The sequence below is a fragment of the Numida meleagris genome, chromosome 12 (genome assembly GCF_002078875.1).
Source record: "Numida meleagris isolate 19003 breed g44 Domestic line chromosome 12, NumMel1.0, whole genome shotgun sequence".
In the NCBI taxonomy this organism is placed as follows: Eukaryota; Metazoa; Chordata; class Aves; order Galliformes; family Numididae; genus Numida; species Numida meleagris.
Window position 1 is genome coordinate 1,417,277 of NC_034420.1, and position 24,316 is coordinate 1,441,592.

Consider the following 24,316-nt stretch of genomic DNA (forward strand, 5'->3'; position numbering starts at 1 on the left):
GGCAGTTGCATTGCTGGATTAATAATTGAAGAGGACAAAATGAGATTCAGGGCACTGAGAATGTGAGAGATGCTTGCAGAGCTGTGGTTGCTCACTTCCAGCCCAATGAACGGCCACAGCCAAACTTTGCTGCACTCTGCACCTTGCTCCTCCAAGCCCCCACAGTTTTGCTTTGCCCCTCCAAGAAACAGGCTTTTCCCAGCCAGAGTATCCTGGCCAAGCAGATCCGGCACTGAGAAGAGCCAATTCATAGACTCATAGAATCACCGAGGTCGGAAAAGACCACTAAGATCACCTAGTCCAACCGCCAGCCCATCCCCACCACGTGCATTAACCACGTCCCTCCGTGGCACATCCACATGGTTCATGAACACCTCCATGGATGGTGACTCCCTGGGCAGCCCATGCCAACACCTCACCACTCTTTCAGAGAAGATACACCTAGCACACTGCTGTGTGTGTGTGCATGGTTATGCACGGCGGTGGTGAATGCACACAGGACACACACAGGAGCTTGGCACAACTCTTTGATAATAAATTGTGCAGAGAACAGCAAGAAATGGAAAAAGCTCCTGACTTTGATGTGCAGGAGTGTGTGCTATCTTCCATCTCCATCGCAGCACGCATCCCAGAGCGATCCCCTCTCTGCAGGGACGAGGATGTGTATTGCAAATGTAAAGAAAATGGATTGCACTGGAAATCAGCACGATTTTTGGGTGGAAAACCCATGGGATTGTCCTCATCAGGAATTCCTGGATGCATCACATACAGCCGGATGCCACTGCCAGCCAGGACTGGAAACTCGGAATGCACTGCCCTGAGGAGTCACCTGGAGCAGATCTGGCCTAGCAAGGACTGCAAAGGCTGCAAAATTTGGCTCCTAGCACGGTGTCAGCCCATTCCTTTCATGAGTGAATGGTGATAGGAGAATAAGGTTCCCTGAGTCCACTCCTCTTATGAGGAGGCATATGGGCACCCACTGCTCCAGCGCCCATTTCCAGCTGGAATGTCACAGTTCCCTCATCTCCATTTGGCTCCTCACAACATTCTCCTTATTCACCCCTCCTGACAAGCAGTGCTGAATGCCTGCTTGGAAATATTGCTGCCGAAATCAAGGCTACGAGCTGCCTTCTCAGGAGAGAGAGGCGAGGGGAGGACCGATACGCCAGCGCACAGCCTCCGAGAAGCAGGATTTCCCCCACAAGGCAGGAGCCTGTGGCAGTGCCGGGCTACAGGAGGTGGTGGCATCACCAGGAAAGCACAACTCTTCGGGGCACGCACCCCATGGAGCTCTCGGGCTGTTTTAGCCGGAGGAAGTTGCCACAGAAAATTTGATAGCGTGCTTGAATGCGTACACACATAATGCAACAGAGATTGAAGAAGGCAGTATCGCACAAAGCAAGAGCCGTATGCATTATTCATCATCAAGGTAACGCTAACAAGATGAGAACATTTAGTTGTTAAATGTTGGAAAACAGGGGAAAAGAGGCCGTTGCCTTGTAAGAAGCTTGGTAATCGTGTCCTACAAACCCCCTTTGACTCAGCCCCAGTTGCCACAGGATGCTGTTAGGATGAAGCCAAAGGAGGATGTGAGCAGGCGTTGGGGCAGGGTGCAGGTTTGCCCATGGGAGGAGCCGGGGAAGGTGTCCCAAGCCCAAGTGGGTGGCCCCAGGGTCCCATCCCAGAGCGCTGCCCGGTGCCATCCACACACCAACCACCAGCTCCATGCCTCTGCTTCCCCACCACGTGGCTGCAGACAACCACTGAAGCATCATCTGAGCTTTTCCCCATTCGGCAGCATCTTAGCGTGATGCGTTCGCTGGAGCCACGCCAGAAGATGCTTTTGAGCCCGGTGCCAGGTCACTGCTTTGCTTCTCCCGAAAGCAGCTCCCCACCCAGGGACTCTGTGACTATGGGAGCCTGCGCGGTGCGACGAGAACAGCCCAGCCAGGGCTGTCAATGTCCATGGATGCACAACAGCCAACAAGACATGTGCCCTCAGGCAGACCTCAAATATTAAATTCCCCAGTGTAACGGAGTTCCCGGCTTTAATAATTACACTTATCCAGTTCGGCAAAGGCCCTTGAAATCTTCCGATGGAAAGTGCATAATTTAAGTGCAAGGTACTTGTATTGTTGTTAGTGGTTAGTGGTTAGATCTGTGCCAGGTCTGCTCTCCTTTAACATCTTCATTTGATCTGAAAGAGGGAGGGTAAAGAGCATGTTAATTAAATTTGCAGAGGATATGAAATGGGAAGGTGCTGCAAATCCTGGTGAGGACAAAGAGCTAAGAGATAATGCCCTGGGAAAGAAGGGTCAGGCATAGGAAGGAAATAGCCAAATGAAATTCATTCTGAACAAATGCAAAGTAATCCAGCTGGGGAAATATAATTTAACACCACGGAGACTGGGAGAGAGACATTTGGAAAGCGGTAATACTGAGAGCAGCCTAAGGGACAGCAAATTACGTTGGGGCTTGAGATACATGATGGTGGGCTGCAGACCAAGAGGCTGCACGGAGGTGGCTCTCAGGCTCTGCTGAACAGGCAGGCAGGGGATGTTCTGCTTTCTCGCATGGGTGACCAATACGCATCGTGTTATCTCAGTTTGCTGAGATGCTATGGGGCCAAAGGGCCCCCTCACTTTAACCTGGGGGAGTTTCCAGAGGCAGTTTGGGGCCACAGTGGAGCATGGTGCAGGAGAGCACCCAGAGACTCTGATGTCCCCTTTTCCTCATCCACTTGGATCAGGCTCTGGGGCTGGGGACATTGCCCACCTACGTTCACTGCTGCCGAGTGCCAGCGCCGAGCACAGCAACCCGAGCTCGGAGCTGCTCCTGGCCCAGGGGTCAGCTGCTCCTGGGGCACCCCCTGCCATGGGACTCTGCCACTGTGCTGTCCCACACCATGAGAGCTGACTCTTTGGGTCATCTCTGGACTCTGGGAGGGCTCCTGGTGGGTTTTGCTGCCCATAGCTTCCCAGCTCTGCTTCCCTGATAGTGCAAAAGCCTGGCATCCAGTCACCTGAAGGATTGTACGTGGATGTGTTCCACAACCTCCTCGAGGCAGTGGATGTCTGCAGGACTCCAGGATGTGTCCCGGCTGCGTCTCAGGGTCTTCCCAACCCCAAAGTGCTCAGTGATGGCAGGGCTGGGGAGCTGCAGGTGTGATGAGGACCTGTGTGATGCAGCTCCTGCTTGCTGGCGTTGCAGGGACCCCGCTTGCTCCCATCACACCCAGGCAGCCGTGCAGAGCAGACAGCTCCATTTAAGACGCGCAGCAAGTTTCCAAGAAATCATGCTGTCTTCAAAGCGAGCTTGGCATGAATATTTCAGTGCAGCTGCTTGGCCCCGGGTACCACACCGTGTCTCCGGGAACGCTCGTTATGGGGGGAATTTGTGCGCAGGGCTCAGCCCGTGGCACCACGGCAGCGCTGGCGTTGCCGTGCTGGAACTCAGCTTTGCCGTGGGGCCACGAGGCAATTCCACGGGCGCACACGGCCTCACCCCAGGGCCACGCACGGGCTGTCACTCTTGCTCTGCAGACAAGTCCCCGCGCCAAGGCTGCAGCTTGGCAGCTCGGCTGCGGCCCCCGCGCGCGGCTCTCGCTCATCACCCTTGGCTCAGTGCGTGGCTCCGTCTCCATCCTCGGCCCCCCCGGGGGGGTCGTGCCGCCGCCAGCTCCCTCCTGTGCTAACAGAGGCAGCTCGGCCGCCGAGCCACACGTCTCGGGGACGCAGGGACGCGGGGAGCGGACCGAGGGGCAGCACTGGGGGGGACCCGTGCACCGTTCATTAGCCTCGCTCCGCCTGTCCTAATTGCCTGCTCAGGCTGAAACGATTGTGTTAGAGGCTGCTCTGCCTAATTATTATTGTTCTTCTAAAAATAATGGGGGAGGGAGAGGGGGGGAAAAGGGAAGCGGGGAGAAGGGAAAAGGGGAAAGCGGGAGGAGGAAGGCTGCGGCAGTGACTTGTTTAATGGCTGCGAGCTCCGAGGCTGGTAGGGAATAAACAGGTCTGAAATTGGCCGGCCCCGGCCCTCCTCCTGCCTCCCCCCGCCTCGATCGCGCTGTGTTTATTTCCGAGTGATCAGAGGGAGAATAAAAGCCCATCTCGTGTAATAGAGGGAGAGGATTTAATCTGTGTGCCTGGGACTTCGGTAAACTGCGAGCATCGATCCGAGCCGGTGGGGAGAGAAAAGAAATTTACAGCCCAATAAAAGTATATTAAAAAAAAAAAAAAAAAAAACCATTCCCCTGCCCTTTCACCCCGGTGCCGCTGGGCTGCCCGGGGGCGATGCTGCCGGCCCCGGGGGGGTCCCCGCGCGGTGCCCGGGGGCTGCGGGGGTCCCGGGGGACGGGGTTGGCCCCGGGGGTGCTTGCAGGGCTGGGGGGGCCGCGAAGCGGAGGGGCTGGCAGCCAGTCTGACACTTAAGGAATTAGCTCTGCATCATTTGGAGTTTTCTGCTCTACTAATTTTCGGCCGGCTCCTTATTTGCGTCTTTTTTTTTTTTTTTTTTTTGGTTCCTTTCCCCGCGCGTTAAAGGGGAAGCAGCCCGGATTGCTGGCACCTCGTGGGAGCGGTGCGGCATGGACTGCCCCGAGCAGCCCAGCGGCACAGCATCCTCCTCCCTCCCTAAGGGCTGAGCATCCTCCAGCAGCCCCCCTCCCTCTTTCCCTCCCTCCCTCCCTATGGGCTGCACAACGCTTTCCTCCCCTTTGCACGGTATCAGACCCACCTTGCAGGCAGCACCCCAACTCCACACATCCCCCAAAACCCAGGGAGCCTTCAGCTGCCCGGTTCAGCAAGCAAATCCACCCAGCTCCGGTGCTGCCCTTTGGTGTTTGCTTTGGGCTAACGGGGGAGGTCTTGGTCTATGTTGGACTGTCAGTTGATGAAAAGGAAATTTCAGCTGTCTGTTGACTGAGGGTGCCCTTTAGGCTTTGTTTGAGCAGAGGTTTGTGCTCGCTGTGCACAAGGGCTCGCTGGCCCTTCCTGCATCCCTGCTGCTCACCTGCTCATGGGTGCAGGACAGCTGAATCCATCTGACCTTCACATTTTTGCCTTTCCACTGTAAGAACGAGCCGGGGACGCAACATTCAGACAAGTCCCATCATCTCCCCTCCCCTCACCTGACAGAGTCCAACACAGCTCATCCCATTAACCAGCTCTGCTAACAAAGGAAATCAATGAATTTTTTTTTTTTTTTAAAGAAGAAAAATCAAAAACAAAAACCAGTCCTTGGCAAAGATTTTATCCCACATGAGGAGAAGCAGCAGAAATTCCCCATGGTCGGCTTGGGGCTTTGCAGCACGCTATTGATTCTGTATTGATAGCCTCCAGCCACCGCTGTGATGGGCAAGCAGATAAATAATCCCAGTCCTGCCTATCTCCCTGGGTATGTCCGGCTCCTCAGAACTGCAGTTAGGACACCCAGACTATTCCCAAAAACCCATTGCTGGTACTGAGACCTTTTGCTGAGGCACCTGTGCACCCGTGCTATAGGAGCATCCCAGCCCTCAGCTGTGTCCTCAGAGTAACATCCCCTTTACAGCCCCGTGCAAGCACCTGGACCCTATAGGGATGGGAAATATCTGCCCCGGAGGAAAGGGAAAGAAAATTCCCCCACACTGAGATTAAACGGAGTAAATGCTCTTTTATTAACTGCTTGTTTCCTAACGTTCTGCCCGGTTGCAGTTACGGGCATGCAGGTTTTCACTGCTGGAGCAGATGGCTCTGGGGGCTCCTCACTGTCTCTGTGTGCTGGGTGCACAGCCCGCTGTGACAGACATCACTCTTTGCTGGGTTTGGAGACCCAAGGAAGGTTGGAGAGATGTCCCCTTATCTGCCTGGAGCAATTCTCCTATCAGAAGGGGCTTTGAAGCCAACATGGGTGGGCAGGTCCTTCCTGGCGGTGTCTGGGGCCATGCTATGCCCTACACAGCCCTCACCTTCCTCCTGAGACGTGGCTTCATGGGGTCTAACACTTCAACTCAATGATGCAGCAGCTGTGGGAGCACCAGGGAAGAGCCATCTCCCTCTGCAGGAATAGATGGCTTCTTGTAAGGAGACTGAAGAGATAACAGCTCTTTGGCCTTGAACACAGATGACTAAAGGGAGATGTGATTAGTTTTGTAAAGCCGTGAATAGCTCAGAGAAAGTGATTAGTGAGTGATTATTCACGGCTTCTCATTATATATGAACAAAATGAAACTATCCTGCCACTCATTTAAGACAAACAAAAGAAAGCACCTTCTTTTATAGCTCATTATTGCACCGAGGAGCCGCTGCTGCTGTAGTATGTGTCCAGAAAGGCATTGCACGCCCACGGAGGGCAGCTTTGCTGGCGGCTGTTAGACACGAATGTGCCATAACCCGCAGCGTGGGAAGGCCAGGACAGCTGGGGGGATCACCCCAACGTGCCCAGTTCCTCACGTTCTTCCCTAATTACCCACTCCTGGCTTCAGAAGCCTCTGCTCTGAGTCCATGAAGCCGTTCCCGTGCTCTCTGATGCGATTATCTCTGCGTGCGTGGGTCACGAAGCATTGCAACAGAAACCAAATGGAGGGGGACGTGGCTGGGAGCGACTCTTGAGATGGCAGAAGTGACAGTAATCAAGATGTTAAGTGACAAACGCCTGAGCGTGCTGCTCGGCAGCTTGCGTGCGGAAGGTCAGCGCTGGGGGAGCAGCTGCTTGGCAGAGGACAGAGCACCCGATGCCGGAGCTACGGTGAGGAGCTGGGCTGGATGCTACAAGGATGGGCAGGAGGGATCGAGAGCTCTGGTGGCACTCCATGAAGATATGGGGCCGGGGAGATAGAAAGCCGGGAGCCAGGGGGTAGCACATTGAAGGAGGAGCAGCGAGGGGTGCCCAGCACCACAGCTCTGATGGTCAGAGTTAGTGCACAGGAGAGGAAGGGATGTCTGAAAGGAGGGGAATGAGAAGACAGCAGGAAGGAGCAAGAAGGAATTCAAGGCAGTGGGAGCAGAAGCAGAGGTGCCTTTTAGCAGTAGTTACAATAAGTAAAATGAGTTGCAGACAAAGAGGGCTTCTTACCCTTGTATTCCAACCACACACGTACTAAGGAATACACGAGCCTCATTTCCAGGGCTGTAAGCTGTTCACAGCAAGCCGTGGAAGCTGCTCTGCAGACTGAGAATGCATCTGAAAGACGTATTTGAAACCTGCAGGACGAAAATCGTCCTTCTCCAACCAACCACCCTTGTGCTGGGGTGGCACAATCCACAGAGAAAGTGACCCGGAAGGAGGTGAAAGTGGGTCAGAGGATTGGTTTCTGAATCTTGTGGTGCTTTGTGCTCTCAAGGCAGAAGGACACCTGCAAAGGTTCTGAATGGTCTTGACAGCAACATTCCCACTTTTGTGAGGATTTAGTTATGGGCTACAGATCAACGCAATTTTCTGGCTCCAAAAACCACGACAGTTAGGGCTTTGGATTTCCTCAGTTTCATTTAAAGGTTTAGTTCATGTAAAATTATTTTGCTTTTCCAATTTATTTTTGGCATTCTGAGCTGCGCAGGACTCCTAGTGCTGGCCAGCTTCCTAAGTTCCTTGAGCCTAGGTTGTTTTTCAGTCCAGCTTCCTTCATGTAGAATTCAATAGAAGGGACACTTGGCCTTCAGCTATGTGCTTGAGGCCTTCCAAGTGATGCTGGATCGACTCAGGTAAATCTCTGACCAAGTCAGGTGCCCTCGTTGACGCTTGCCTTGCTGGACTGCTCAGAGCCCATTGGAGGAGGTGAGTCACAGGCAGCCCCAAGGCCACCTGGGTCATCTGAGTCCATTAAGGCTCATGGACCACCCAGAGATTCTGGTGTTTCACCAGAGGGATCACGCACAATGGCGGTGTGTTCAATGGGCCCATGAAAATGATGGAAAATAAGCATCAATCATCCCTAAGAAACGAGCTCATCAAAGATGAGGAAAAAAAAAAAAAACGTGGGATTTGTCCTCCAAGAGCTGACATCACGGAGATTTAGTTCACTTCAGAAAGTGATGCTTTAGCAAAGTGACATTGCAGATATTTAGATGCTTTCACGAAGTGATAGGCTTCCCTGCTCATTTAACCGCCCGGCTTCATGTCCTTAGCAGTATCAGAGAAACCGCTCTGGTAGGGCTGCAAATTGAAATTTGTGTGTTGTGGGCTGGCTTTCGTAAATGGAGCTGTGACCTCAGAGAGGTTAAATGATTAATTTGTCATGGAAAAACAGTGGGACGGTAGCACAGGCCAGAGAGAGCTGAGGAAGCTGCCAGCATTACATCAAACACCACTGCAGCCCAGTTGACATCTGTGTACACGGACCTGGCTTGGTATAGAGACTGAGATGCTGGAGGGGCTTTAAAGGGCCAAACCTCCAAAACTGAGGTTATGGAGCACACGAATGAGAAGAAGGATGTGAAATAATAAGGAAAAGGATCTTCAGCTCCGCAGAAATTCCAGAGACTAACCCACCATAGAGTGGTTTTGGTGGCCAAAGTGGATCCATTAACGATCACCTATAAGGAGCCATGCAGGACACAGAGGCCCCGAAGACAGCAAAGACACACAGCAGCTTCACCTGGCAGCAAACCCAATGGTTTAACATATGACATCAGCTGCCAACATCACAGAAACCACCACAGCAATTAACAGACCTGGTGCCTGGCAGCATCTGCTGGAGATGATAAGCATCGCTCAATAGGAAGACTTCAGCCATTGATGTCCAAGTTAGTCTCATTCACTTCTTATTTGAAATAATTCATCAGAAATAATACAAATCATGAGTAAGAATAAAAGGATTGCTTTCATCCTAGAGGAGCCCTTCCTGGGCTGGCACAGGCACAAGTTTTGCAACAGAAGAAAAGGGGCTGCTACAGACAGCGTGCTCAGGGAGTTTCAGGCAGCAGGAGGGAGTCAGCTGCCCCGGCCTCTGGCTATGGCACAGTGGCTAACAACACTGTTCAGGTACTGCAAAAATATAGCAAAATCAAAGGTGCAGCAGCTTGAGACCACACATCCCTATTGCAGACCGCTGCCTGCTCCAAGATCTGTGTCCTCCTGGGATGCTCCCTTGTCATTTAAGATGTGCTTGCCACCCACCACTTCTCTTACAAAATTTAGTGATGCTAATATGGATGCAGATAAATTGGGTAGGGTGTACATGCTTCACTGTCCACGTGCGCTCAAAGGGAATTTGTGTCTGAACATGCATCCTGTGGATGTAGGGGCCTGAGGAAGATCTCCGATACATCTCCTTGCAACGCTGCCCTGGTGAATGAGAGGAGGTGGTGCTGGAGATGAAACTCTTCCGAACATCCCACAGAAGGGCCAAGTAGGCACCCGAGGGCTTGCAGCATTTCCTTTCCTGCTGGCTGCCTGTCCCCATCGGACACCTCAGCATCGCAGAGCTTCATGTCCAGAGCAGCAAAGCCAAAAAGCCAAATCTGTGGGGCAGATGCTGTGCAATGGGTCTCCTCCAGCAAACACAGGGGCAAGCAGCGTGCAGGAGCCCGGCCTCTGCCTGGGGAGCGCTGGCGGCGCGTACCTAGCTCAGGGATGCACCACGGTTCAGTGCTTTTGGAGACATCCCTAACAGTATCGCTGCAATTATCCTGCTGTTTAGGTGTCCCTGAGGAATGGAGAGACTCTCATTATCCGGAGGACCGAGAGTTTGAATGTGCAGGGGATGTCAAAGAGGATTTTGAATGCAGAGCCCTAAGAACAGATAGCCACCCATCCATCCGCCTGTCCACCCAGCTTCCCACTAATGAAGGCAGCAGTAACAAACCACTCCAAGCCAGTGGAAAGGAGAGGAAAACGCGCTAAGCTCATGAGGGGTTAACCCACTCTCAAGCATGGTTCAGTGAAATTGTCAAAAAATCCCTTCTGACAAATTGCCTGAGAAGAGAGAGAAAAATATAAAGAGCCGGGCGCATGGTAATGATTTCTGAAAAGTTCCCCAGCACCAAAACGGCAAAAAACCATTAGCAAAGCAAATTGTATTTTGTGCGCATAATTCACACCAGAACACAGAATCCGGGCAGCCTCGCTTTCTATTATTAACGGGACAGCATGCCAAGTCATCTAGAAAGCTCTCCGTGCTCCGTGGTGATGCAGGCGGGCATCGGCTCCGCTCCCCGCTCCCAAACCGGTGCCTGTCTCCGCTGCGCATCCCAGGCTGGGAGGTGCTGTGGGATTCACCACGGGAATCAGCTCCCGTCCCAAGCGCTGCGGTGTTTCCCCAGGCTGCCGTGCCCTCTGCGGAGGCTTCCCCGCGCAGAGCGGCTTTCATCAGCGCTGGGAGTGGCCCTTCAAAGCAGGACAGCAGCTTTGACAAATCTCATTTTCCTTCTCTTTTTCGGTCGAGGGATGAGTTGTCAGAGCCTTGCCCATGCTGCTGGAGAGCCCGGGGCTGGCTCTTTGCTCATCCAAAGCCTGGCTGGTGCCTCCCCAGCCAGCCAAGCCGGCCCGAGCTGCTCCTTCCCTGCTCCTGGGGCTCTTCTGCAGCGCTCCCCAGCTGACTCAGGGCCCTTCCAGACAGATCGACTCCAGACACTCTTGGACAAACAGCACCCAGTGTGCCGGCCGGCCGGGCTCTGACACATTCCTAGCTTGCCCCATGCCCCCAGGGTAAACAATATTCAGATGAAGTCAGTGTGTGCTGCTCGCAGAGAGCTTGTCTGTAAGATGCTGGTTAAAAATATCACCTGGGCTCATGCATGAAGCTCAGGGGGTGCTCTGGGGATGCTGTTTGCTGTACACATGGCTGGGTCTGCTCTGGGGCACAGGGCAGAGCATTCGGCACTGCTGCTGCACAGGTCTATGGAAAGCATTGCCGCTCTGCCAGCTGCACAGCATGCAAACCCTGCTTTCCCAGCAAGCTCCAGCCATGAAACAGCCACTGCTCCCCAGCTCCCTGAGCTCGTGGCGTATCTATAGCACGCCACAGCCCAGAAAAAGCCTCCAAGCTACAGGCAGGGAAGGCTCCTACTCTTCCCCAAGCCCATCGTGGGGCTGGATCTCCTCCTCCTCTCCCCTGGCCCCGTGGCTGGAGCCCTGAGACATGGTGCCACTCCACCGCACCAGGATGCAGCCCTGAGGGCACTGGGGGGAAAGGGTGGTCACACCCACCACAGAGCTGATGATCTTGAAGGTCTTTTCCAGTCCTGATGATTCTATGATTCTATACACCATGGTCACCAGCACTGGCAGGGTGGAACCTGGGTGGACAGATCAAAGTGGTTGAATGGTGGCATCTGGTAGAGTCAGCATGGTAGGACCTGGTGGAGAGGTATACAAGCATGGGATGTCAGGTGTATGCTTGCCTGTCAGTCTTTGTACTGCTCTGTTTTTCTCTCAGTTCATCATTTCATAAAGTCCCTTTCCAGCTAGGTCATTACCAAGCTTCCTTCCCCTTCCCCTTCCCCAAAAGCCCCTGAGAAACCCCGAGCTTGCACCCCACCAGCTCTGGAGGAATCACCCTGAGGTTAAGCACAAATGCTGGGGTGCAGACTGAGCACACAGGCCAGGAGGTGGTGTGTCCTCCCTGCCAACAGCTCAGGGGCTCATGAGGAGGGTCCTGGGGATAAGAAATGAGCTGTGAGATGCATCCAGCACCTCCCTGGTCATGCACAGCCCAGGCCTTGGCCAGCCCTGCTCCTTCTGAGGCTGGGAACGGCGTCAGTGCAGAGCAGCCAGGTTGGATTTTGGTTAGGGAAAGGCTGTGTAATTCATTACCTATGCCCCAGGACAGGCAGGATCTTAATAAACACCTTCTTTGAGTCCTGTAGATAGAAGTTACATGAAAATTACCTACTTTAAAAGAACATTAGCATTTCAAAGTCAAACATTAGGAGACAGTGGAATACAATGCCAGCGCACACTGGCAGGGTTGCGCTTTGCCTCCTTATACACACTGTGATGCTTTTCATCTCCCTGCTGCAAGTAGTTCCCAGCAGGATGGGCCACAGGGCTGGGTACAGGACCTCCCAAACCACTGCTGGGTCTGGAAGAACTAGTGCCTAAGAGCAGGTCGTGCTGCTCTTCATTATTTGGCGTCAAAAGAGCAGTGGAGCAGGTTAGGCGACAACAGAGGACAAACCAAGGTTGTGTTCCTGGGTCTGGGTGATCAAAAAAGCATTTCTCTGCCCAAGTGTAAGTGCGTGCTGCGTGCACGTCCCGAACAGCCCTGGCTGCCTTGGAGCTCTGGTTGCCAAAGCACTTGGCAGAAGTAGAAGAGGAGAAAGATGGAAGTGATCAGGGACATGAAATGGCCACTGTTGGGAAGAAGCTGAACTAAAGAGATCTAAAAATGCAATGGAAGAGGCCTTGGGAACAAGTTTTCTCTATAAAACGTTGAGGAAGAAGTAGGGGCGTCAAGTGAAATGATGGAGCAGTGAGACTGACACGTGCAAAAAAAGAAGCACTGGGGATTACGTGGCCCTGTGGTCCTGCGTAGGTGAGCCCAGAAATTGACATAAATTACCAGCACAGATATCCGTCAAGGAATCAAAACCCGAGGTGCAGATACAATCTCCAGCTGGGGAAACCTCTTACCAGAAGCCTGCTTGCTGCTGCTGGAGGCTGTCATCACGGCAGCCAGATCTGTGGGCTCACCCTGCTCACAAACCCTCCCTCAGCACTTTCCAGCATCGGCCTGTGGCAAAGCTGAGACACGAGGTGCTCCCTTGTGCCATTCTCACCTTCCCACGAGCACACTTCCTAATGAGAGATGTGGCTGCAGATAGAGGTGTGATCTGCACCTAACATGGTGAGGCGTGGTGCCTCAGATAGCAGAGAACAATACCCGAAATATCTCTGATCAACACAGCTGGAAGCTTAGAAAAACCCAACTAACATTTACAGGGAATGGGGAAAACTTCCTGGCTTTGGTCATGTTCCTGGGGAGGAGACGGTCCGCGAACTGGTGGTGAGAAGACTACCCACGTGGTAGGCAAACCAGCTTTGTCTGCAGGTTAATAGGTGTAAATTGGGCTTCAATAGTGTCAGACAGTGTGCTGTCAGATTAAGGCCATTTTACATTTGTAATTAAAGAGAAAGACAGTCCTCCCCACACAGCAGCATTCGCAATGCAGCAACCCCCGTTTTGTGCAGAGATCCCCATTTGCAGGTGACCCAAACATCCTTTGCAACCCCGTTCTGAATCCAAGGCAAGCAAAGCACGATCCACCTCCTGATAGGCTAATTACTCCGTGTTTCTCAAGATAATACTTCAAGTGCTTGAACACAGCTCTTTTTCCTGCTCATCTATCACAGATATGAAGATCATGTTGTTGTCATATGTGAGTTCTAATCTCTTATCTCTGCTCTTTTATCTTTGCCACTCATTTAGCTCTGTCTCAGGTTTTCTTAGAGCCTTGTCTGCTCAGGAGAGCCCACTTCCTCTGCATGATGCCCTCGAGCACTGCTGGCTCGTGGCAGGGTCTCGGCAGCCTCTGCAAGGTGTGATATCTGTGGCATGCTGCATTGCCCACCTGGGGCATGCTCTGAGCACTCCAGCAGCTTGCTTCCTTATAAACTGGGTGATATCCTCAGCCCTTCCCTCCATGACTCTTTCTCAGCCCTTTGCTCTCGAGGCTGTGCCAAAATGAGGTTTTGCATGAGTCCCTGAACACATGCACGGTGCGTGGTGCTTGAACACGGATCTCTCTCCATGGTGGTCACAGCAGCTGGGAAATGACATTTGGAAGGGAAGAAGGGATCAGCTCAAGGTATCTGCAGGGCCAAGATGGTCACAAAATATCCATCCCCAGCTCAGCCCACCTCCATGTACTTCACAGCCTCTGGTTGCGATTTGTGTTCACGATTTCCCCACTCCTGCTCTCTCCTCCTGCTGCCCAAGGGTTGGAAGCAGAGATGCCGTGGGGTCATCCCCATCCCATCACAATATGCGCAAGCCATGCACGGTGACAGGCTGCAGAGCCCCAGGAGAGCAGCCCTGCTCGGGGGCCAGCTCCCCGTGTCAGGCCACATTTCTGCGTGGGAAGCCAGCAGGCAGCTATCAGTGCTGGGATCGCTCCCCGCGCCATGACACGAACACAGCGACTGGGCAGGTTTCCCTGGGCTCGCCGCTGCAGCAGAGCTGGGGGCTGGAGGTGGAGCGGGGAGCAGATCTGAGGATGCCTTTGAGTTTTTCTCCCCCTCCTTCAAATTAAAAAAATATCCTGTGCATCCATCTAGTCATCCAAGGGAGGCATTTTCCAGCCGCCATAACAGATTTAGAGTGAGGAACCAGAAGATAAAATAATTTACTAATTGGAAGTGGCACCAAACATTTTGCCTCTTGCCCCTTCTGTGATCTCGGTGGCAAGTGGCTGGCGGCAGGCCAGGAGACGGAGCAAAGGGACAGTGAGAGCAGAGCGATGGCCGGGGTGCGACGCCAGGAGACCCACCCGATCACTCCCCAGCACCCTGTCACCTCCAATTAATGCGAGCAATGCCCATCAAAGGCAAAGCTGGGTGCAAGGCTGAGGAGGAGTGACAGGGCTGGTGCAGAGGAATTTCACACAACAGCCCGGGCATTTTCTAGCTCACTGAATCGTTTTGCCTTTTTTTTTTTTTTCAGATGGCTTTGCACTTGGCAGACCTCAGCAGCCTGGCACATGGGGAGAGCACGGCTTTCTCCACTGCCAAAAGAGGCCAAAAGTCTTCATTCGCTCATTCAGCTGCTCCACAACGTACATTCATTTATTTACTGAGGCCAGAGCTCCACTGCAAAGGACGCTGCAACATTCAGAGGGCAATGAGGCCCTGGCACTGCTGCCCAGAGAGCTGTGGGTGCTCCACCCCTGAAGGTGCCCAAGGCCATGGATGAGGCCCTGGGCAGCCTGAGCTGGTGGGGGACACCCGGTCCATTGCAGAGGTCTGGAACCAAATGGTCTTTAACGTCTCCCCCAACATAAGCCAGTCTATGATTCTCTGCTGAGGGAAGCCAAGTTGGAGCTGGTGGTTGCAGCAGCTGGGGCACAGCACCAAGCCCCCCAAGTGGGGATGAACTCTCAAGCACAGCAAGCCCTGGGCACCTGGGCAGTGAGATCTCTGACAGTAAGACTGATTTGGGGGTCTGCACAAGGCCATGCCCACCCCAATGCTCATGTATCCCACCACCCAGCACCTCCTCCTGCTGCTCAGCAGGCATTCAGCTCCTGGGGGTTTCTCTCCAAGAAATATGGTCCAAACACCTGCCTGTGCCCAGAGGACTGCAGAGCAGATACTGGGCACCTCTCCGTGGGGTGCAGAAACAAAGTTTTGGGCTCCTGGAGCTCAGAAGCATCCACCTGTTCCCGTGCAGACTCAACAATTAGGTTTGCGTCTCCATGACATTTCTAGCAAAGCGAAGAAGGCAGAGCTCAACCTGCCCATCTGAGAGCAAAGCAGTGAGAAACCCCTGCAGGAGGCTTGCCGATGAGGCGGCCTGAGGTGGCATTTGTCTGGTTGGTGACAGAACGGCACTGCGTTCATCAGAATTCAGTCCCTCATCTGCTTTGCCGCCCTCGCCTCCCTGCCCGGCGCAGCTCCTGGCTGCAGGAATGCTTGTCTTAAGTTGCCATCTAGGGGAGCAGGAGAAGGCAGTGGCTCAGAGGTAGGTTACGAAATGAAGCACACCGTGAGCCTGCAGGTGCTTTGCACAGGGAAACTGCGACCGCATCAACAGCAACAAAGAGCGAAAATGAAATGAGTTGAGACGCCTGAAATACAGCTGGTGGTGTAATTGCAAAGACAAGCCTCTGCTTTGGGAGACTTAGAAGGGGAAATGCAGGATTTCTTCATGTGGTAGCAGGAGCAGGATGCTCAGCCAGCTTAGGGCGGTTCTTTGGAGTGTGTTTAGGATCCAGCACTGGGCAACACTCCAATGCAGGAACAGCAAACTGCTGGCATCTCCCAAGCTCTTCTCTGACTGCTGTGGTCACCCCAGTGTCTGAGGGACCCCCTTCCCCAGCACCGCCCATGGAGCGGTGGGACCGCTGTGCTCAGGCAAGGTGTGCCAGCGAGGTCCTACACCCAGCCGCCTTGTTTTGATGAAAGGCGAAGATAAAGAGGGAGATTAGAGCAACGAGAGGTCTCCAGCGAGGCTAAATCCAAGTTAAACCCAGATAGGCACGCAGGTGAAAAATAAATCCTCCGGCCTTAAAAGCAGAGCAAAAAAAAACACGAGGAGGGAGATGAGAGAAAGGAGGAAGAAAAATAGCAGAGGGCGGCAGGTAGCACCGCCAAGCAGCGCTGCACGAGCATCCCGGGGTGCTCCGAGCTGCAGCCCCCTGGGAGCCGCGCTCCATCCCGCTCCCGAGCTGCGGTGCTGCGGTGGAAACGGCTCCCAGCTCTGCAGACAAAAGGTTCCCTCTATCTGCATTTATGAAGTGCTCATCACAGTGGTGTCTCGCTGCTCTGAGCCCTTTCCCGGAGAAGGGCAGAGCTCTTCTATTGTTGTTGTACAAATAGCTTCCCCTGCCAGTTCCTTTCCTTCTAGGCTACTGAGTGGAGCTTGGCTTGGCTCCCTCTGGACTAATTTGATGAGAGATAATTATCTTGTTAATATCATCTTATTTTCATAAGCCCCAGCCTCTCTTTTATTAATTCTGTCAGTTCCTGGTTGTGTTGCTCTTAGGTCCGTGCCTTTTCAAAACAGTAGATCAGGCACTTAGGGGAGCAAGTCGGAAAAAGAACAACTTAACTTAGAGAATGTAAATATTGACATTTTTCACAATGGAGATCCTTTTTAATCTGCTCCCCACTGAGCTGGCCCCTGTGGGACGCTGCCTGCGGGTGGGTGGGATGCAGCAGGAGATGGACTCCGTGGGAGCGGGGGTCAGGGCCTGGGACCCACTGATGGATGGCAGAGGAGCGAGAGAAGAACACTGAGTGCCCAAGGGGGTGCCAGGCAGGAAGAAGGCTCAGGACACACACCAGGGTGCACCCTGCAAGGGCCCCTTCTGTGCCCCATCTTGGAGTGCCCAGGTGGTGGATGGAAGGTGGGAAAGGAGCACGGATGTGGCTGGTTTCAATGGAAAGGCTCAGGCTCAGGGAGCCAAGGGGAAATCTGTGAGCACCAGGGAGCGGCCAACGTGACTGCCCCAGGAAGATGAAATCTATGCAGGGAGACAGCCAAATTCCACAGAATGCTTCAAAGCCTTTCAGACTTCATTATCCCTTGCAAGAACGTTTGTGGTTATTCCTAACATTAACAGTACCATTGTATTACCTCAAGATCAAGCAACAAGACTCATTATTAAGCCATAACGAGTAACTGCAGGATGTCCCAGGGCACCATCCCCGTGTCCTTGTCCTGTTCTCACCAGCACAATGCTCAGAAGGACCCCGCTGCCCTCTGACACCTGCCTGCATCCCTCACCAGCAAGTCATGCAGTGGTTCTCTGATGCTCCTGGGGGGCACACAGGATGCTCTGCTGCCTGGGTGTGCTTATCTCCACCAAGGCTGAGGAGCTCTGGGACTTTGCTGGGCTATAAAGAGGAAGATTAGCATCAGAGAAATGGGGAGAGAGATTATCTACTCCACTGGGACAACCTGAATTGGATTTTGAGAAAGTCCACCTCTCGTTAATACGAGGTGTGAGCTTTCTTGCAGGTCCACATCAGGTGCACATGGCTTGGTTTGGATCTGGGTCACAGCCCCGGTGAAACAAAGCACTGGTGCAGATGCTCAGCTCTAACCATCACCTTAAAGCTAAGTAGGTTCTCAAGCGCTTTTCTGAATCAGGACATAAACGCAAGCCTCTTCCCTTTGACTTGACTTTTCTTCAATAACACAGATATCAAACTCATTCAGCAGAGAGGGAGGGAAAATGAGTGGGTCGGGCAGACTTCCTCAGCTAGAAGCTGAATTACATTAAGCCTGCTCATGACTGCTTGCAGGAAGCAGCTTTTTTATTCTAGTTCGTACAAGTGCTCACACTGTGCTTGTCACTGTAGCATCCAAGGGCTTTCCAGCATTGCATTAGACAATGTGACTAATATCTGTAGCATGCTCATAAGCCGTGGATTTTGAGTCCAGAGCTCGGGCTCATTTATTCAAGGGACCAAACTCTTTCTGTGACAGAGTGCAGAAGTGTGTTTTCAGGAGGAGCAGATGTACTTACAGCATTTAATCACGCGGACAAGAAGAATCCTGTCCTTTAGATGGTGTGTCACACCCCAAGGTAGAGTGCCTTTTCACTCAGTGCTTCGCCATTCCTCACGGGTGAGGTCACCCTACAGGCTCTATTGTGCGGAGGGAAAGGAATGAATAAGCCATTAGAAATAATAAGCACAAAAACGTATCAATACTTCAAGTTGTATTGTGGGAAGGCTCAGGGGGCTGAAATATTCAGATAAACAGCCTTGAGTCAATAATTTGACCATTACCGTGGTGAGAGAGGAAGGTAAAAAGGAGAAAGATGAAAGGACGTGCAGTACAATGGCAGGGGTTGGACTCAATGGTCCTTGTGGGTCCTACTCAGCTCAGGACATTCAGTGACTCTGTGACAGGGAGGGCAAAGCAGCAGTGTAAAGAGGGTGAAAAAAAAAAAAAAGGAGAAAACTAGATTGTCTCCCTGACTCCCTTGCAGACACAGATATGAAGGGGATCGCAGCCTGGCTTGTCTCTGCTCTCTGGGCAGGGCAGTGGGGCTCTGGGGGAAGCTTGCTGTGTTTGCATACTGACTGCTGTCCTCTTGGGACTCCAGGTCTGCTGCTTGCCTGCAGCAGCTCGAAGGCACATCTACAGAGAGGCAGATGCCAGCCTTGCTACTGATCAGGCCTGGAAAGGAGCTGGTAGACAGGATGCATCTATCTATAAATCACAGCATATCTTGTAAGCTTGCTGTATGTACTAACACATTTAAAATAGGCTGTGGAATGGGGGGAGAAGAAGAAAGCAGAACTTCTGGCTACATCCCTGCAGTTCAATGAGGCACTGCAGCACACATTTTTATCTCGCATCCCCGTGTCAAGTGGGCACAGCATCTCAACCCCTGTCACTGTGCTTTGGCGCAACACGGACGTGACACTCATCTGCTCAGTCCTCATGTCAGGAGCTCCAGTGTCTCCAAACAGGAGCCCCAGCCCCAGCAGCACCTCCTGCCCAGGAAGGGTGGGTGCTGCCGAGCTGCTCCGCGTTGCTGCAGAGCAGGAGGGATGCTGAAGAGGTGCAGCACTTTATATCTGCGAGCTGAAATTCTTAAAGCTGAAGTTGTTTTGTGTTTAACCTACAACATACCCACATCTGGGAAGTGGCTTCGTGGCCTTCTCTGGCCCAAGAACGCTCTGTGGCGGGGGGACAGCAAAGGACCAGCACCAAGGTAAGACAACACCCCCAATATAGAGCAAAACCCACATGGAAACAGCAGTGAGGTTACCAAGCCAACAGCTCGGTGTCATGCTGCTGGGCATGAACATAGTGTCTTACTTTGTATTTCATCCTCATTTTTTTTATTGCTGCCTTATTTACTGGCTGCTGCCCTAGCCTTGCAACAAACAGAGAAATATTAATGTCCTCATCTGCTTTCTTATGAAACTCATCGTTCTGGTACCCAAGTGCTTCACGGATGTTCATGAATTCATTTGCACAAGACTCTGTAATGCAGAATCAGGTTTATGAAGATTAAATAGATCCATTAGTTTTAGATGCCCGATCTGAGACACCCAGTCCCTGACATTTTTCTCCAGCAAGCTCATTACAAGGGTGGATTTTATTTTCAGAGCAAGGTTCCCACTGACTCCGGTTATAGCACAACTCTAAGCCTTAATTCAAGCAGCAGAGCCTCCAGCCAGATGCCAGGAAGTGAGGAACATATTAGAAGTCCCAGGTGAAATATATGGTGTAAACAAATTGCTGGCTATTGAATGGGAGGCACTGCAGCAAAGGTAAGAACTACAAGTGGTTCTCCAGGGCAGCATCCCATCCCATTGATTCTTTCCCAACCCATGGCTTGCCTTCTGCCCCAGCACTGTCCCAGCCTGGCAGCAAATGAAGTGTCCTATAGCACCCAGCAGGAGTGCTACACTGGCACAACCAAGGCCACATTCCCAAGGCTGGATCTAGCAAAAATGAAATTGCAGCTGCACAAGAGTGAGTCGCAGTGCTCATCCAGAAGGCACCTGAATTCCAGCCATGCAAGTGACCTTCACTGTTGTGTTCACTGCCTTGCAAAGCCGTATTCTGGAATCTTCATCTTTCTTTCTGACATTTTCTGGGGGCCTCAACACAAGAAAACAGCAAAAGGGGAATGTAATCACGCATCACCAGATTAACTGCCCCCGGCTCATCCAGGGACTCGTGCCTGTGCCACACGGCGCTGGCTGCTGCTCCATTCCAGCATCGCTGCTGCAGAGCAGCTGCCCCCAGGCCATGCCACATGCTTGGTCATTTCAAAGCCAGCCAGAGCGGATCCCAACATTTTCAAGAGTCTGCTTCCTGCGAGGAAGGGGGGTGAATTAATTCCAAACAATTTATCACACAGGCAGCACAGCAGGTGGCAAGCACAACGCTGGAGACCGGTGATCAAAGAGCACCCAGTGGGTCGGTATCTGAAGAGACCAGGCGTCTCCTAATAACGCACGCTGACTGCTGCCGCTCCCTGCGCGGGGCATCAATCATTTTCCTGTTGGTTATCATTTTCTATCATGTGTCTCTTGTGCATTTTTAATTGGTTAATTACTTTATTCATACACTAAGCACACCCTCAAGCTCCAATTATTATCAGCATTAAGTGCTCGGTTCACCCTATACATCTTTTAAATGCTATATTTGGCTGTTTCCTGGTCCGCACTTCCTTCTCCTGCAATACCATGGGGGTCCTGCGGATGCCTGAGCTAGTCCTTTGACAGCCCGTAGCCATCCTGCTCATTAGTGTGTTATCTAGCTGCTTATCAGCCCCACTCCCAAGCTCCTCATTACGGCAGATGCAATTACAATAGCAACATTCCTGCTTTCAGGCCGGTACCTCTTCACTTACAGCAGGCCGCTGCTATTCAAGTTAACAGCTCCCCACAGCAACAGTAGGTTGACTTTCCTCGTATAAGCCAACACCTACGCCGCGTTAATGAACAGCAGAGCTGTTCATTTTGTTTGTTCACACTTCACTGTGGGTATTGTGCATTATATCTTCTGATAAAGGCTCTGGCAAGGAAATCCAACCCTTCCTCATGCTTGCTGCTGCTCCCTGCGGAGTATGGAAGCCCTGAGGAAGGGAAATTTCTCCTTTCTCCAAAGGAGCTGAGCACAGCCACCTGAAGGGAGCGCATGGAGGGCAGGATGGGCTGACAGGAGCTGGACCCCAAAGCTTGAGGGCAGAGTGGGGGCTGCCAGGACAGCAGGGGCTGCTGGTGCCATGTGCCAGGGCTGCATTGGTTTAGAATTCTCCTGTCACCTTTCTCCACAACACTTAGAATCATAGAATGATTATGGTTGGAAAAGACCACTAAGAGCATCTAGTCCAACCACCAACCCATCCCCACTGTGCCCACTAACCACATCTCTCTGTGCCACATCTACCCTTTGCTTGAGCACCTCCAAGGACTCTACCACTGGAGACATGCCTTGTTCTAGAGGATGCTGGGGCGTCTCAGTTCCACTTCTGGTATGCTGAGTGCTGATGTACCAGCAGGCGTTCTTGCTGGGGGTTTCTTCCACCCAGCATCACACAGCAAACAAAGTCAGCTCTCAGATCTAACCAAAGATGCCTTTTTCCTTTTGCACTGAGTTCATGGCTGCAGAGGTGGGAAGTCCAGTGCTCTTTGCAGGAGGCATCCTGGAGAAACTTCACCCTTGCTCTCTGCTCTCCCTCTTGTGTATGGGGAGATAAGTACCACAGCACACAACAGTGCCCTGCTCCTTTCCACCAGGTTCAGTGCTGTGCCCACAAGCCAAGCCTTGTGCTAGAAATAGGGTCGGCTGGGGCACTGCACATAGGTCCTCTGGCCTTTCCCATGCCCTGCTGGTCCTGGGACAGAGCAGCCCACACCCAGTTGGGACAGCGGAATCACGCAGAGGGACTCTGTGGATTTCAAGCACTGTCTTCTCTGCCTGCACTATAGTCCTGTGTGCAATATTAATTATCCAGCTAACGCTGTTGCCATGACACTCCTTAAAGCCATCAAAGCCAACGTAAGCATATCAGACCTCCTCCCCACCCTTCCTATTTGCTCCTGGACTGCAGCTAAAGTCCCAGTGCCAGGCGTTCGTGGCACAGGGACAGCACTGGCTGCCCCAAGGGTCACCTAGCACACAGCACAAGAAAACTCCAGATTTGGACTTTTGGAAGTTGTGCCTAATTCTGAAACCACATTCCAAGGATTGACTATATCCAAACATGCCCATTTTTAGGTCAAGCTGCAAAATTACTTTTTCCTTATCACAACATTACCCTATCTTTAGAAGCTAAAAGGGATGATTAGAGTTATAAAGGAGAAAAGAAGGGGGTGGAGTGCATAAACAGACACAAAGCCCTGAAAAAGACACAAATATGAGATCAAAAGAGAATGAGCCAAATTCTGAGTACCCTGATGTATGCAGCATTAACATCCTGAGTGGCTGACACTTAAGAAACCCCACAGGCAGCAACAGAAGAGATCTGGATCCTTCCCCCTCCCACCCATAGCACAGCCCGAATGTTGAAGGCAGCCCCCTCAACCCTCTGGGAACTGGGAGGAGATCATTCAGATTTAACCCGAACTGAGGGCAGACGCAAGAGAAATGATGCCCAGTTAAGGATTTGTTCTAGGAAAAGCTTCTTTTTCCCCAGCAGAACCCTTTCCTCCTCCCCACTGAAGCCCTGGTGTTTGTACTCATGGTGCTTAGGTACCTCATTTGCAGGTTCTGCCATCAGCACATGCAGAAAGCAGAGCAAACCCAAATGTCACCTGCACCCAGCGTCACAATCCCAGCAGCAGGCTGACCTTCAAAAAAGCCACAAGGCACAGACAGGCCACCAGGGATACGGGCAGGAAGGGCGTATACAGCTTCTCCTGTGAACTCAGCAACGTCTGTTTGGGCAGCATAGTCCAGAGGTGCTCAGCAAGCAGAAAGAGTATCCATAACGTGTATAAGCACCTCTATGTTTGTTCCTTTTTTTTGTCCCACACATCAATCTGCATGCTGGGGGACTGCTGCATGGACAAACCAGCAGCTAAAGCAAGGAGACATGGAAGAAAACCAGCTCTAAAGGCACAGCTCCGCTCCCCCAAGCTTCTCCTGTCTCATTGTCCCTTCAGAGTAGAGCCTACTTTCCTTCTACAGGAACTGGAAGACTCTCCAGTGCCCTGCTCTGGCTCTCCATGTGAAGCACTAGATTTCTTGATAGCCCTCTGTGAAGGAACAGCAAGACCAAACCAGAACATGGCAGCACCCAGGGCTGGCACAGCCTCCATGAGACCAGGCTAGTGACATCACATGTCTAGTGTGCCCTAAAGTGAAGCAATGAGCCAGGTCCAAAATCCAGCCATAAAAACTCAGAACCAGGAAGAGGAACACTTACAACAGAGCAGGGGTAGAGGCTCAGCTCTGAATTTAAGTAGAGATGCAGGAGGGGTGGGTGGGGAGCTCAGGTGCAGGCAATTGGGAAGTTAGTGCCCATTGGTGCCCATGCAGGTGCACAGTGATGGGGTCATGCTTCAAGGCTGGTGTTGCAGGGTGGACAGCACCCACCATATACAAAGTGTGGAGGCAGCCACGCGTACTTGAGACAATGGGGCACCAGATGGTCTTTCTACACTTGCTGTGGGCACTGCCTTGTGCATATCCCCTCCAGCCATCCCATCCAGGGAGAGGAATGTGGTTGTGATGTCATATTTTTCCCCCATGCTTTATTTTAAGGTACTTTTAAAGTTCTTTTCCTGGCTTATTCCCCAGTGCCCTATGTTCTTTATCATGCCAAGATTAGACACACACTGTCCCGCTGCAGGGTGGCAGTGAGTCGATACAAAAGCAGAAGGCTTACGCTCTGAGAACTCATAGGAGACATTGTCCCTGTGGTGTAAAGCTTTTCTCTATTCCCCCAAAAGTTTGTCTTCCTTCCTCTGCACGCATCCATGCACGCGCTGCCAGCCAGGGAAGGGGAACAAGGAGCTGCAAAGCAAGGAGCTGCTTCATTTACTGCAGAAGGAGATACGAGTGGATCTTTTACTTCTGCTTATGAAATCCCATTTATGACAATATTCACACCTACAAGCAGCTGGCACCCTTCTTCGGATGCCAGAGGCTCTGCTGGTGATGAGTTTCTGGCTGGAAGCATTACCACTCACAACTGATATGTTAATGCAATTAGAGACAGTGCCAAGTGCAAACCAGTATTTGTCCTGATATTATTGG